The sequence below is a fragment of the Aquila chrysaetos genome, chromosome 10 (genome assembly GCF_900496995.4).
Source record: "Aquila chrysaetos chrysaetos chromosome 10, bAquChr1.4, whole genome shotgun sequence".
NCBI lineage: Eukaryota > Metazoa > Chordata > Aves > Accipitriformes > Accipitridae > Aquila > Aquila chrysaetos.
Window position 1 is genome coordinate 15,249,718 of NC_044013.1, and position 16,629 is coordinate 15,266,346.

General features: G+C 38.3%; 1 protein-coding gene across 13 annotated transcripts in view; it reads right to left on the bottom strand.

Annotated features, from left to right (window-relative positions):
- ACAP2 (ArfGAP with coiled-coil, ankyrin repeat and PH domains 2) overlaps positions 1–16,629 on the bottom strand; it is a 71,101-nt gene that overhangs the window by 52,347 nt on the left and 2,125 nt on the right. The window lies entirely within an intron of this gene.

A 16,629-nucleotide genomic window follows, 5' to 3' on the forward strand; every position in this document is an offset into this window, starting at 1 on the left:
TACTAATTTCTGGCAATGAATGCTACACTACAGAAATCTATTCAATGAGGCTCAGATTTCACATTACACAGAGGTTGGTAGGAACAGCTGTATTCCCATCCCTTGCTCCCAACACAGGGTGCCTCATTCTTTCAGTCATTCCAGCATAACTGTTCACGGAGCCACACTGTTCACCGGTAGTGGTCCGCCTTGGGCAAAAAAAAAAAAGTTATAGGAAGGCTTCTGTAATGCTTTTTGGAAAATTGGATGGGATACATTTCACTCCTATGAAAAACTCTTCCTGGAAAAGGTGAGACAGACAGGGAAGTACTATTTGGAGGAGGAATTTCTTAAGCCAGCTTTACTGCTGAGCAGAGAGTACCCAAAACCACAGCTTTACTGTCTCTTGCTAATTCCGTTCTCGTTCACATGAGTTCAAGCCAAGAACAAAAAATAAAAAAGGACTGGATCAGGCCCCAAACTCAGGAAAAGGAGTTTTTATAAGAATAGTTCCGAAAAACACTGCCAATTGCCTGAAGTTCTCAAACATTGAGCATGACATTCCCAGCTTTTTGCAGATTTCACTAACACATAGTTGCATTCCAGTTTTTGTATCTAAAGGCATTCCCACAGTTACATCCTAGGTTTTATATCTAAGCACATTCCTGCACAGTTACATTTTGGCTTCTGCCTCTTCTCTAGCTTCAGACCATGAAGGATTTCAGGCAACATCAATTTCTCTTTTAATAATTTATAGAAGAAAATAAAGTCTTATTTTCTTATAAAGAAAATAAAGACTTAAATTAAAGTCTCCAGAGTTTAATCTTGTTTCAGAAAGCATTACAGGGGGGGCGAAACCACAACCAAGGAAGGAAAAGTATCTCAATATTTAGACTGCAATTTTGTATTTGTTTGTTTATAATCACAGTGCGACCAATTTTTATTTGTTTCTTTGGCATTAGCATAAAAGCATGATTAAATAGCTTGTTTACAGAACTGCAGCAAGATCTGATAAGAATATTTTTTTTTAGTGTCTTTAACTAGCAAAGAGTTCTAGCTCCACAGGACTTAATGAGCTAAAAGTCTAAGATTCAAGATGAAGGAGAGAGATAAAGGCAGTTAGCACAGGCAGAATGAAGACAACACATCTGCTCAGCAATTAAAGCTCTATTCCAAAGGGAAAATTTTAAGACAGAATAAGCTCAACTGAAAAAGAAGTACAAAACAAAACATCAAATGACGGACAAGATGAGGGGCAGGTCAAGAAAGAAGTATAAAGCAAAGCAGAAAGAGATATCCTGGGAGAAGGGAGACATACAGCCCCTCCACCACCTGATTCATTGCAGATCATCTTTGAATTACCACAGGCCCCTGAAGCACCAGGCTGGTTCTCTGGGCTATTTTCCACCACCACCACCACATGATGGAGGGAAGGCACATCTGGGCCCTACAGCTGGATATAGATCAAACAGCTGTTTGGTTCAAGCCAAACTCCATTTCAACTCCTTGTTTCATTGCATAGAATTGGCTACTTTCACTGTTTCCATCATATAAAAACTAGTAGAAAACTTATTCTCATGCAAACATATTCACAGTATTAGACCAACACTGGATTACAAGCATAAGAACAATGGAGAGGATGCCCTCAGACTATCAGAATACAGACACTTATATCTAATAGTGTATTAACATCATCTAGTCACAAAAGTTGTTTTCATACTGGAACACATTAAGAACAGCTGATCTGAGCTGTGCTGTTAATGTGCTTGGTTTTCTTAATTTAATACTTTTTGAAGCCACAGAATACAAAGGTGCATTTCTCTCTCTAAAACATCTGTGTCAGGAATTACTTAAAGTTCACAGAAAATTGTCATAATTCCGAGTAAATCTCATGTCCACAGCCAAGACCCAATCTCCAGATATAAACACAGGAAGCGGCCATAAAACAGCTGAGGACCAAATGCCAGACCTGACACGTACCAAAAATGTTGCTCCTTAGTGAAGTGGGAGCTGGGAGCAGGATTTGTGTCAGGGTAATCTTAGCCAGAAGGCTCTGGCATTAGGAATAAGGATCAAATCTGCCTCAGTATATGAATCAAAGTCAAACATCTGTGGTTTCCCGAGATGTTCAAACACTGCATGGCAACACACAAAACCAGAACAGCTGCTTAAGGGTGGAGGACAACTTTTGTAAGTGAGCAGCCTCCCGTACTCTTCATGCTCCGTAACAAGGACTCTCAGGAATGTGTTTCTTTCCTCTGCTGTCCCTTCTGTCCTCCACCCTCCCCTCCTAAAACATAGTTCAGTTTGCTAGATACAGCTTCCTCCACAGCTGCAGCTGCAATGCAGGAGGAATATAGGAGATTATGGAAGAAAACCCAAGACCTGACTTAACAGCCTTTTTAAATGAGGATAACGTCACCAGTTACCTAGCCTAGCACATGACAAAGGAAAGCCGAACTCTGGGGTCCATCACAGCACTCCCCTTAAGTGACCAGTGAAAGACTTGCTTCCAGGTTAAGGTACTATGGGACTCCAAGAATCCCAGGAACCAAACAGAAAGATGACAGCTAAACTCTCCTCTAGAAAAAGAGTTGGTCTCTCTTAGGCCACGAGCTGTAGACATGTGCTAAGGAAAACTTAGTCTGGACTACACCACTACACACTGCTGACTGGAATGCCAACAACGCTGTACCCACAGACAAGTGTCTGCTTGGCCTGTTTACTCTTACAGTGTAAAAGGTGGCAATGGTCAATGCTTTTAAAGTCAGCTATTCTTCAAATGATATCTAACCGCCATCAGTCACACCCTGCCTTTAGTCTTTCACTCATTCATCACTTTCTACCTTGCATTTTTAGACTGCATTCCTGAAAGTGAGGCTGGAATCAGCAGTCATTATAAATTACATGCTGACAAACAACAAATTGGAGAAGTCAAGGGTGCTATGGATAATTAACAATTAATTATTTTTAATTCTAGAATTAGCACATCCCACTATAAAAAAATATTCAAAAGAATAAAAGCCCATTAATAAAGTATCTTCCCATAGTTTGGAGTTGGTTTGGTTTGGGGGTTGTTTTTTTTTTACTTTTAATTGAGGAAAATTTAAAGCCTAAATCTTAGATTCACCTCTTGACTATACTTTCAGAGGAATAGCAACAAGCACACAAAATCAACTGCTATTCAGACTGGGACTTCTGAATACATTCATGTATTTGGACTCATAAAATAGGAATAACAGATTCTCACCATCACAATTTCAATACTATTACTGCTGAAGTCTTGTCTTCATATCTTGGAAAGACACAGCTCTCCTACCTGCACATATTCTGTGCAGAATAGCCCCTTAATGCACAACTTGGACTTCACTGAAGATGACATGTCCTTTCAGCTAACATCCACTACAGTTCAATAGTATAAAGTTGACGTGCAAGACTAGCCACAAATCATCAATAGCTAAATCAAAGTATTCGAGTACACATATTCAAGTATGACTACAGTCACATTTTCTTTCATTTACTGCAGTATAGTTTCATGAGACCAGCTGTATATCAGAAGAATAAATAAAGCAGCATTACCATGCTCCACTGCCAGTAGAGAACAATCCAGCCTCGGAGGAACAGAGCACATTGGACATGAACCAACAAGCAAATGGTACTGTGATTAACGCCCCTTTGTCCTCTTCAATTGCATTTCATTTTGAAGTTTAAGGACATGAGAAAAACTGAAAAGTGGTTACAAAGATATGCACAGCTCATTAATTGCAAGGACCAAAGCTGGATGAAGCTGGTTTGTAACTGGCTAAAGTAAAAGCAATTGATCATTCTAATTCTCATATTAAATACAAACCCAATACAGACACTAGCAGAGATTAGCTGCAAGCTGTCTGTGCATCCCACAGTGGTATCACAGTTCTACATGCATGTAAAAATCAAACTATATCAAAATTACCAAGCACTCATGCTATAGCTTTACATGATACCAGACTTGGTTTTCAACCTGTGCTACCCAGAGTCAGATGAAAAGGCCAACAAGATAGTCACAAGATCCTTTTGATCCCAATTATCAGACTGAAACAAAATCAGCAGTGGAGTTGCTTATGGACCACTCCTGACAGCGATTGCATTCGGCACCCTCAATGACAGAGGGAAATAGGAAATCAGTCACTGTTTCATATAATTATAAGAGAGACTTCAAAGCAAGAAAACTTCAAAACATCTTAAAGACAACTTGAAAAAAAGTACTACTGAATGGGAAAAACTGGAAATAGGATGAGATACAGAAGTACAAGAAAATGCGCCTGATGATTTACAGGAATGTCTCCTCCTGTATGCCAGAGCCTAATCAGGTGACAGCAAAAAGACCAATAGACATTAATCAGAGGATGAGCTACAAGCTGTAAGTATGATGTAAAGGCAAATTAAAATGCAGGTATACCACAAAAGATACTATACTTGCTTGCCTAATTGGTCTGCGTTCTCGCTCGCTCTCTCCACACACATAGCAGTTGCACCTTGGTAATACAATTCAGATGTAAGCAACAACTTACAAATTAGTTTAGAAACAGCCACAGAGTAACTGCTGAGGGTAAAATCAGGCTGGGGGAACACACACACCACCAATGCCACTGTACAGAGAAATACAATGTTGACAGCAAAGTCCTCCAACTAGAAATCTGTTATGAACATCACAGAAAAGACAAAATAGCAACACTGTACCAAACAAGTAAACAGTCAGTTCTACTGGAGACACCTTTCAAGCCTCCATATCCAGTCTGCCCTCTCTGCTAAAAAACCCAAGGATCAACACACATTTCACCTACAAGAGGCTGTAACATAACACAGCTATGGCAAAAACACTAAAAAGGGAATAATTTGATCGTGCTGTTCCACCCAAAATAAGTTGTAACTACTTTATAACCAATACTCCCGATCCTCTCCACTTTGAATGAGAATGGAGGATGGAAGTAACACAACCTTTCTGGGCAACCTGTTCCCATGCTTAACCCTCAGTGCATGCCATTTGAATTGCTGCATCTTTCAATCACCATCTCTTCCTACTGTGCACCTAAAATCAAAACCCCACACCTACACCTATTGCCTGAACTCTATAATCTACTGGGTAACTCAAGGTAGCAATTAGATCCTCCATGAGCCTTCTTCGCCTGAAGAAGGCCACAGCCCTCATCCTCCCCTTGAACTCCATGTACTCCATTCCAGTTGCCTTTAGCTGCATGTCCGTCACTTTGGTGATATCTTTCTTTTACCGGCAGGGCCTCAAATTCATCATAACACTCCAGACTTAACCTCATGACAGCTAAATACAGGGTAATCATCTCTTCCCTCAACTTGCCAGCTATGCTCTTGCTAATACAGCCCAATATACTGGCAGTTTTCACTCCTGCACAGGCACACAGCTGATGGATGGTCCCTTTGCTGTTCACCAGGACGCAAAGGTCCCTGTCTGCCAGCACAGCTGCATGGGGTTGTTCCTTTTCAGAGGAAGTCTTCGCATTTTTCGTGGTTGAACTTCAGGAGGTTTCTACCAGTGCTTTCTTTCCTCTACCTTGCTGAGGTCCTTCTGAATGGCAGACCTACCCTCCAGCGTATCAACTGCTCCCTCCAATCATTGTGTACTCCATTTCATTTCCTTCATCTATAGTTAGATATAAAAAGGTATCTAGAGGCATCTTAAACATGCTAAAAAGGAATACATTTGGTACACGTATAATGGCACCAGGCAAACACAGATTAAAAAAGAAACATGACATATGGAGGGACAAAGAAGTCATACACAGAACAATAAGGCCTAATAACCTTGGATAACAGCACAGATACATACAAGAACAGTTTTATAACTTATGAGATGTGTCATAACCATTAATATGGTCTGAAGAAAGAACGCTGTTGCAGCCTGTCACAGAGCCCATTGAAGCCCTGGTTTGGCACCATAGAGATTTTTCCCTGCTGGCACAGAGCCCCTCCATGCTGAGGAACAGATGATGAATGCTCCCTGATATGCCGCGATAAACTTCCTCAGTCATGCTAGTACTCCTTACATTACTAGTTCTTCAGTCATTGCCACAAAACACTTTATCAATAGCTTGGAAAAACTCTACAACATGAACAGCAGGACTTTGAATCAGAAATGTGACATCCTCTTCACCCCCACCCCAAAATCCTAGAAATTTTCTCTGAGCTTGGTGGATTGAAATACAGAAATGCATTTCCAGAACTGAAGATTATCATGCTGATGAAAAAGCCAAAAGTTTTCTCAGGTCTATAGCAAGCACTATCTGCATTCCAAATTCCCCCAGAGAAAAGAAACAAGTCCTCAATATTAGAAGAGCCATTCCTCTATTCCTTCCAAGTCAGAATTCTCCTCTTATAAAACAATCAAATAAAATAAGACAAGGTTATTTATTGAATTCACTTCATCATTAAGCAAAAGTCTGCTTGTAGGTACCAGTTTTTAAGTTTGTCTTCATCTACAAAGTTTAGTTCATCCGCAGTAATTCATATGGTCTTTGATATAACAAACAAACAGGACAAATCCCTCCAAGATGTATGCTTGAGCTGATTTGTTCTTCACTGCGAGACTACACATGGCTCAAAAGATAATGAACATTATAAACAAATCAGTCTTCAAAAAGGAACAAGTTCTATTGCACTTAATATACATGGCTGAAAGTCCAACTGAGTAGCACTAAACTTGCAGCAGCATTTAATGTATCATGCACAGTCTGTAAGGACATCTGTGCTACCTACTGGCCCTAAATTCTCAAGCTTTTTCTCTCATTACTCTTTTGCAGTAAATTGTCAGAAATGCCCAACAGTGTTCTCTTCCCAATAGTTTTGCCTAATAGTTTTCCCCTAAGCTTTTTTTACCCCAGGAGAGACTGATAGTTAGTAAGCCTAAGTAGGAAATTAGCAACCCTTTTCTTCCACAAAGATTCTGATAAGCAGAATTTTCTTCACCTTTCAACTTAAATGGTTTTGTTCATTATGGGACAGCTGTTAATAAGATGGGGACACAATGGTGACCATGAAAGCTTCACAGACGAGAAGTTGATAACATTGCTAAATGTAAACTCAGATAGGAATGCAACACATCACAATACCTATCCTGCACAACTGACTAGTAATTCCAACTTCTCAAGATTGAGTCAAAAGGTTTTTAGGAGGCCTTACCATCAGATAAGGAAGTAGGACTATAGTATCAAGATGTTGCAACAAAAAAAGGGCAGCAGAAACAAGCTCAAGAAGCTGATGGCGCTATGCAGAAACTTCTTGTTGCTGAAAACTTGCAAACATCACAGGACCGTTTTAATCTTTTAAATCTCAGCAACTACCCCGGAGCTCAAACACAGAAGCAGCAGAAGGAATGAAGGATTTCAACATTTGAAAACTCAAGTGTGTAGTAAGGTCAGGAAGTGGAACCATAAATATAACCATCAAGCAACCAACTGCAAGGGATACAAGAGAGGACATCCCTCCATCTAAACACTATGCCCCATCAGCCTCAAGATCTGGAGTTCCTAGTCAGATGCTAAGAAGTCATGTCAACTTCTTTTTTTAAAAGCTATCAGTAATAAGAACCTGAGGAAGAATGAAGAAATTAATCCCTGATTTGGAAAGACAGCCCTTATGTACCTCAAATGCAGCCAATATAAAAGACAGGGTAGCACTGCCTGAAAAACAGAAAGAGTAAATATCACTAGATTCCCCTGGTATAGGATTCTCAGTATCAATATGTTCAGAACTGATACAGCAAGACTTAACCACCTGTACAGAAAACCTCCTATAAAGTAGAAGTAACTGGAGATCAGAGTACTCTGTAATTAATCAAAGAGCATTCTTTACACATATCATATAACCTTAATATGAGTCTTTTGTTTGCTTTGATTTCAGAAAACTAAGGCAGTATCTGTCCCTTCCTTTTTGTAATTTCCTTAGTTGCTAACTTACACCTACTACAGTTAGAAAAGTACTGTTGTGTCCAAACCACCATGAGATGGCAAAGCCTTTATAACAAGAGGTCACCATGTTTCAGAAGAGCTAAGGACCATTAGCTCTCTACAATTCCAGTTATATCAGGTGGATCTGCTTTACCAAAACCAGAGGAAAATTTCAGATTTGCTATGAAGACTGAGTCCTCAGCAAGTATCTACCCTCTTTGTCCATTTCAGAAGCTGAATATTTTGGTAATACACTTCCACAAAATCAGAACGCTCTATTTGACAGTCAGAGGGGAGGTTGCAGCTTCGTTGCAATAGACAAACTCTGACCTTGAATTTTTTGTTTAGCTTGTAGGTGTATACACATACACATATCTCACACTCAGTTACCATAAATGTATTTTACATGTAAATTAATAGCTTTATTGTGTAGTTTTATTGTTCCCTCATACTGCAAAGTAACAGTCTTTGTTTGCCCTTTATGCCTTTGTACTGAAGCAGCCAGTCAAATGATCCAATCTCAAGATAACAGAGTACATAAGCATTAGGAGTAGGAGAATACAGAAATACCGTATATTGGTGTTTTCCTCAAATTTAATGTCTTCATATTTGGAAAAGTCAATCTCCTTTCCTCTTCATCCCTCTCAAATGATAATGGGTGGAATATTATAACATAAAAACTACAAAAAGCATATGGTACACCCACAACCCTGGAAAAAGTTTAAATATTCTTTGGGTACATTTAGTATCTTTTCTCCCACCACTTTTAGTCATCAGGAGATTTTAAAGACCCTGGGCTTTCATTCATCTATCAATGCTAACTGCAGGTAAGCTATTTCTCAACCAAACAGAAGCTTACATATCCTTTATTAATTACATACTAAAGGTTTTTCATCTCAAATCAACTGCAAATATTTTCAAACAAAACCTTGCAAGATCAATAGTTACAATATAGTGGATACATTGCAATAGTAGGCACATTTAACACTTCATCTTGTCATTTTTCATCATTCATTTTGGGATAAGTGAAGTAGGATAGAATAAAGAGGCAGATATATTCTTCAAAATCAGACACTTAACAAAAGAAAGTACTCCAGGAAATTAAACGAGTACTTTTAAAAATCATTCTCCACAACTGGAGATTCCTCTGGAGAACAACCTTGTAGAGAGGGTGTGCATATGTGCATATACTTTTTAAACAGACTCCAATTTAGCAACACACAAATTCACCCAGAAGTTGCATCCTCAGTGAAACATCAGAGACTCCTCAGTCGTCTTCAACAGTTTTTATCCTCAATAACAACTCTGACTGGCAAAGCCAATACATTTGTTCTATTCTTGTAGTGTGCCTTATCTGATCAAATACTGATATCTATGCATAGATACCCAAGTTAGTCATCTAAATCACCTTTGGAAACAATAGAGTAGAAACACTCTACTTCCAGGGTGCAGTTCACCTTATCCTGACATACATGGCTAAAACAAATCAAGAGGCACTTGGGATACAACTATTAACCTTCATTAGATTTGAAGGAGCCTAAGCCTAAAATCTGCCTGAAGAAGAAAGATGGCTACACAGTTGATGAGATGAACTCTACTTCTCCTCTTTAAGGAGGTTAAGAAAGAAGGGGCCTATTTCATTAATTACTGAACTCTTTATACAAACAGCAACTCCAACCAACTTACATGAATGCTACAAGTCTAGGAAAGACAAGATCTAACCTACATTTCCAGTTGAGCAGTGAGTCTTTTTAAAGCCTTTTGCTAGTCCCAGTTAAGATCACAAGGCCCAACACTGCTCCACCTACATTATTTTTCTTCTTCACCCACTCAGCTCTTACTTAGGTCACCTTAAACCTCAAGTATATTAGCAACAGCATGTTACATAAAACCAATGATGTTGTAATACCACCACATGTTCTTTACATTGAAGTTCACCAGAAGAATCCAAGTCAAATGCAGAGTCTGACTACTTTCACAAAGTACTCTAAACAAACAAACACACAAGCTGCACCTTTCTATCTTAACAATAAGCAACATGTAGTTTCCCATTATTGCCCGCTGACGAGCAGCCATAGCAGCAAGGGAATCACTGGAGAGCTGGAGTCTAGGAAGGCATCAGAGAGCAGGACAGATTTCCCAGCACCAACTCACACCAGCCACCACCACCACGCAAAGCAGTTGAGGGAGCCCTGAACCCAGCTCGGATCACTGCGGCAGTGAGGAAGGGGACAGAAGAGGCTCAGTGCCTCCCTGGGCAGACACCATTGAGGAGAAAACCAAACCCAATCTCCCAGCTCAAATTCCACAACTCTGTTTTGTCAGGAAGAAGGGATAACATTCACGGCCAGAAGTCAGACTCTGAATATAACACGCCTTTCCTTTGTACCAAAGGAGTGAATTTGATTCAAACTTCAATCCACAAAATGTCATTCTAAACATCCGTACACAAGAATCTGTTACATGATCTACAGCATTACATAAGTTACACATTTTTTAAAATAATTACAAGATCACTCGTAATTGAAGACTAGGATATTTAAAATGCACAGAAATGTTGAGTATGTTTGATATCCATGTGTTCCTACTTAAATTAACATCTGGGACCCAGAAAGATGGAAATCTGGAATTCTCTTGCACATAACTTGTGTTTTTAAATTTTGTCAGACGGAATACATTTCACTACATATGGCTTCTCCAATTTCTCTTTGTATTATATCCAGCTTAAAATACATTTTGGAAGTTTAGAAACTCCAAAATCACATCGTGCAAACTGATCACTAGCTCTGCTTTATGTTTATTCATACAAAATTGTCAGCACAGGTCTTCCTTTTATGACTGTTACTAAAGGCATATCACAAATTCATGAAAAGAAAAAAGGTAGTTTGTGCGTGTGCACTGACTACCGTTAAACTAAATCTCATGCAAAACCATAACTATTTAAATCCCTTTTACTATTGACATACGAACTCTAAAAATTATTCAAGAGCATCGTGCCTGCATATTGTAGAGTCTTACAATCTCAAACAGAAAACTTAGAATATCAAACAGAAAGCCTGATTCACAGGAAGATTCATGCCACACGAGCAAGTTTGCCAACCATCTGACAGGCATTTTCTCTGTTCAAAACCTCCTCTCATTCATAAAACACTTGAAGGGACTATTTTGCAGCAAATTATTTTCTTAGTCTATCCTTGTGTCTTGTCAGTTTGAAAATGTATACAGGACATCATCCCATAAATTAGATTTCTCCTCTACACAGGCATAAGTTATTTACAGCCCATCAAAACAAAACAACTGATTTACCCTAGGTCTGAGGCCTGGCTACTTTTAATATTCATAAAGTAAATGCTAACTGTAAAGTAACTATTCTGCCACATATGCAAGGACTCCTCTTGAAGAGATCATCAGGAAGGCAAAACAATGTTTTAGTCTACTTTACTGGACTGCTTAAAATTGTTTAGTTTATGATCATAATGATAATATCTACTATTTCTCATGTTCTTGATCTAATCTTTCAGTCATATGAAAGAGTGGCAACAAAACCAGGATTTATACTGTCACACAGAGAAGTATGGAAAACTCCTGCATATATTAAAATAATGTTACAGTCCACATGCTAATCTGCATTTCCTCATAATGGTCTTCCATTGCAGACAGCTACTTTAGCTGTTATCTTTGTTACAAATCTGCCACTATCAAAAAGCAAACCACCTAAATTATTACCTAAACTCACAGGATTATCTGTATCTCAAACAGCGTAGTACCTGCTCAAAGAGATCACAAATGCATTTACACAGTTTAAACTTCTATACATGTTTTTAAACTGCATTCTGCATATACAAGTGAGAGGGAAAAAAAAAAAGTAACTAAATTAGTCAGAATTTGTTTTTCTATTTCCTGCCCACCTAAACGTAAAGCTCTATGAGACATAACATTAAGTAACCACATAGGGTTTTCTGGGGTTTTTTTGGGTTTGGTTTTTTTTTTTTTTTTTTGTACTCCCTCATGACAGTGCTGCATTTGCATCTCCCCAAGATACTAAACTAATTGATTTAGCCAGGAAGGCCTGCATCAAGAGCCAGGCAAAGGGTTCTTGGCTCTGTAAACTGTAATTTCAGTAGGAATGTTTCTGTAGTCAATGAAAATTAGATATTTTCCTTTCCTTTTTCTCCCAAAGCAGGTTATCAGGATGGAGTTTGCTTTGGGGACTTTTTAGAGTGATTTACTACGTAAAAATTTACCAATAACTTAAGTCATATTGTTCACTGCACGAAGCAAGAACAGGAAAAATGCTGACTCTAATAATAGAGTTCTGAGTACAAGGTTGTCAAGAAGCTAAGCCTGAAAAAAGATCACAGGACACTGCTAACATAGCTAAATCAGCACATTTGCTATTCGGTGGCCAATGATTTCACAGATGCCTACAGGAAAAAACAACGCTAACCAAAGCCCACCTAGCCTAAGATAGACAGATTTCTATTTTATAGTTGCCAACTTCCTAATGAATATTCTATTTACTAACCCTGCTTTCCAGAGATTTTAACATTGATATTCCTCCCCCCACCCACTAAATATAAAACTATCTTCTCCATAACTTTAGTTCTTAATGTAATTACATGAGATGTGCTTAGCCAACATATGAGACACTCCAGGCTAAAGAACCAAACCTCTTCAAATCTATATTTAAAACCTGAATGACTGTAAGAGCTTGTATAATTACAGTTACATTGCGCGCACACAGACACGCATAAATAAGCTGTCCTTCTAATTCTGCAAGTACTCATTAAAGATCAGTTGCACAGGCTTAAGTAATATCAGTTCTTCAGCAATTGATCCTGCTGCTGTGCTACAGCAACATTATGATAGCTAGCAGATTTTGGTACTACTTCCACTGTAAGCTCCCTTCTCAGTGTGTGGGGGTTTTTTAAACATTCCCAGATAAAAACTTAGACTAAAACCAAGGAAATTAACATTTTAAGTTCCTATTGGCAATCTGAGATATAGTTAAGGTTTTTCAGTTTGCTGTTACTTACCGTAAATCATAATCAAACAACAAAGAAACAGAATCAGAATCACCATTAAAAAAATGTAGGTGCACTAACCAAATCAAGACAACCTGACTTCAGGACACATTTCTCTAATCTCCATTAGGAAAGACTGTAACAACTTACTATTATATTTGAAAACGCTTTAAAAGATTTCAGTGTGGAGAGATTTCAATGAAATGTATTTGAGAGGGATCTTCGATGAAACTTCTTTACTCTAGTATAATTACCTGGAAGAAAATGCTCTAACACTGGGTCCTATCTTCCAATATATCCCCCTTTCTTTAGGTCAATTATTTTCTTAATGTACATTTGAAAGATGTAGTCACAGATTTAAAAATAAATAAATCATTGACTAGGGTCTGAGTAGAACAACACATTCACTGTAATCTCCACAAAAGCGAAGAATTAGAAATCTAGAAGCACTCCGTTTAAATAACTCCATCAGACTTCTAGCAGTATGGACAGAGATGTTGTACACATGTAACTTACCAGCATCCCACTAAGATTGTCCTCCATGTCACTACACTTCAGCTATGAAAAGTGCTGTTCTACAATCACATACTGGAAATTATAAACATAACAACCACATAAGTATGAAAAATGGTAAATGCAAACTTACAAGCAAATGTCTGGCAGCTTTCTCTTTAGACTTACTGTATCTTTCTTTTTCTGTTCTTCTGCAACACTTTCCACCCTGACTTGCCAAGTAAGTTACAAACTTGCTTTTCAGTCCCAAACACCAAGGGCAGAAAGCCCAAACCAAACATTTCTTTGGAAATTCCTCCTAAAACAGCTAGGTAAGTCTCAGCAAAACAAACAGATTTTTTGTGTGCAGAGTTCTTGGTCACATACCTCTTAGCACCTTTAAATGTGGCTGAGTTTACCCAAGTGAGCAACCTCAGTGATTTCAGTGATCCCATAACCACACACAGATTACCCACGCTACAAACCCATGCTGAATAAGAGCGGTTTACTTGCTACTCGTAGTACTGTAATGCAGCAGGTTAGGAAGCAGACTGCACTGCAGCACCATACCCACTGGAAGTCAACACAGAAGGGACAAGTTCACTGATGTTCCGATTTCTACATTTTCTTCAGAAAGTAATAAGCAGGCCAAAGTGTATGGGTTAGGCACATAACAATAGTTTCTCTGACCACTGAACAAGACCTACTCCAAGCAGGTTAAATAAGTCACTTTCTTGTATTACTCATATTTTAAAGTGACAAAACACTTCCTGTTACCTGGGAAACAGATGCTTAGTGACTAAACTTTGGTTACAGTACTAAAGAAGAGAGAAAAAAATTCATAAATCTAGAAAGCCATAAAGTGGCATGAGTGACCTATTCAGCCTGTATCCTCTACATATGCATGAGGTGCATCTCAGCTGGGCCCATTTAGATAGATCAGAATCAAAGCCACAGAAGAAGAAAACCAACACACATAAGCAGGGAACTTCAGCGACAAGTCAGCCTTACTGACACTGCAGGCCTGCCTACACAAAGCAGTGCTTTAGTTCAATCTAAATGGAAGACTCCTCAGACAAGTCGCTTGAAGGAAATACACTATAACCACCAGTTCTACGCAAAAACTACCCATGATATACTTTTAGTAAGAATGGTAACTGGCAACAGTTTCATTTATATTCTTTCATCTGCCTTGGTCATCCATCATCTGTTCTGCAGCTGGCTCTCAGGAAGTCAATACAAAATTAAATAAAAAAAAATTTAACAGATAAGGACAAAGAAATTATCTCAAAAATACACAGCTTTTTACTGATGCATTTTTAAAGACTGGAACAGACTGAAGGTTTTTCTATAGAGTTCTTACAATTGCACACATTGCAAGCAACAGAATTTTGCTTTTTCTGTTATTTGTTGTTTATCAAGATTGTTAACTGTTACTTACAGCAGATGTATTTCCCCATCACTTAAACTTGCTTCTCCTTTCTAAAAATTTAGGTTCAGAGTGATTCATGTGGTTGCTACACTGCATACCTCACTCATTAAGAGAAAACATTCTTTAGTTACATGAAGAAAAACACAAAAATGGAACATCAATGTAAAAGCCTGTTCCTCTGAACTCTGAAACTGAAATTCTTATTGTTTAAAGATAAGGAGAAAGTATTATTTCACAATACTATTTTCATATGAAAAAAACCACTCCAGGAATTCCTGATTATATACATAGAACTTGGCCAGCACAGCTCAGTTCTTACTACTCAAGGACTGCTCTAAGGCCCCTCCCCAAGCAACTTCTTCATTTGATAGGAAGTCATCGACACACTGTAGGAGAACTGCAAACGCATTTCCTTGCTAGATCTTTAGTCTGTCCATACTTCTAAGAGAGGGAGTCATGAAGGAAAAGCATGTGATTTCAGCGAGATTATTTTCAAAGTAGGTTTAAAAAAAAAAAAAAAGATTGCAAATTTGCAAGCGTGCCTGAATTCATAGCCTTTTCATTACCCTTTTTGATATCAGTTTCTAAACCTCAAGCTTCCAACCTCAGACTGATCTGGTATGTCATAAGTTTACAAACCTAGTGATACAATAGGCCATCACTGCTTCAGGTTTTATAATTCAAAGACTTCTTTATCTACTGGGGGAACAAAAAAAAGCATGCCTTACTATGAAATAACCCCCCATACTTCTGACGTGAATCTTTATAGCCATTATTATCTAATCACATATCAGCAACTCAACAGCAACAACCCATGCTCCCTTTATAAGCATTTTAAGCAAGCAAACAAATCTTTATTTCTTTGATTCAGGTAACTATGATATTCTCAATTACATCTCAACACCAAAAGAGACCAACATGAACTTCATAAGAAAGAGATAAGCAAGAAAGCCATGTGTCTGAAGCTGTATGTAGTAGCATGTTTTAGAAGATTTAAATAGCTCCCTGTGAAAACAGCGATTTGGTGACTCAGGAACTCTGATTCACCGATGTCCTCCCAGTTCTCTCCATGACTATAATAAAGTAAACTGTGACATTTCTATACACTATATGCCTCCCAACAGGTTTATTTAACTGCTCCAATAGGTATAATGATGGGAAGGGACAGAGACTACACCCACCTGCACAGAAAGGTCAGGAGAAAGCTGCAGCTCTGCTTTGCTATAAGATAAGGAACACAGCACAAGAAGGTGCTTTATGTCCACACTGCTCCCTGCAAGTATGCTAGGACTTTGTAATGACCTTGCTCTGCATTAGTGTCTCTACCATCCTTTAATAAAACCATTGCAGTAAACTTCATTTAGAAGGTTTCTAGTATTTGGTTTAGGCAATTCATATGAACACTACGAATGAGCAACGTTATAACAGCAAATACTAATGACTAATAATAAAACATATGACCTTTTTTCAGAAATACTACAAGATTTTTGCTTCACGATTTTAACTGCTTCCTATCAGTTAAAGGTTGGAAGGATGTTTTGGGGGCATCAAGTGATTACACCATAAGATTTTCTGCAATTTCTTCAAAGGCAGTAGTATCAGAGACTGTCAAAAAGACCACAATGTAGTAGAAGACCCTGTCAAAGGGTTTTCCACACTTTCTCTCCTTGAAAGGAAGAAATCAAGAGGGACAAAAGGAGAATGATAGTGAGTTCAAATGAACTAGTACGTCTTAACTTGTAGA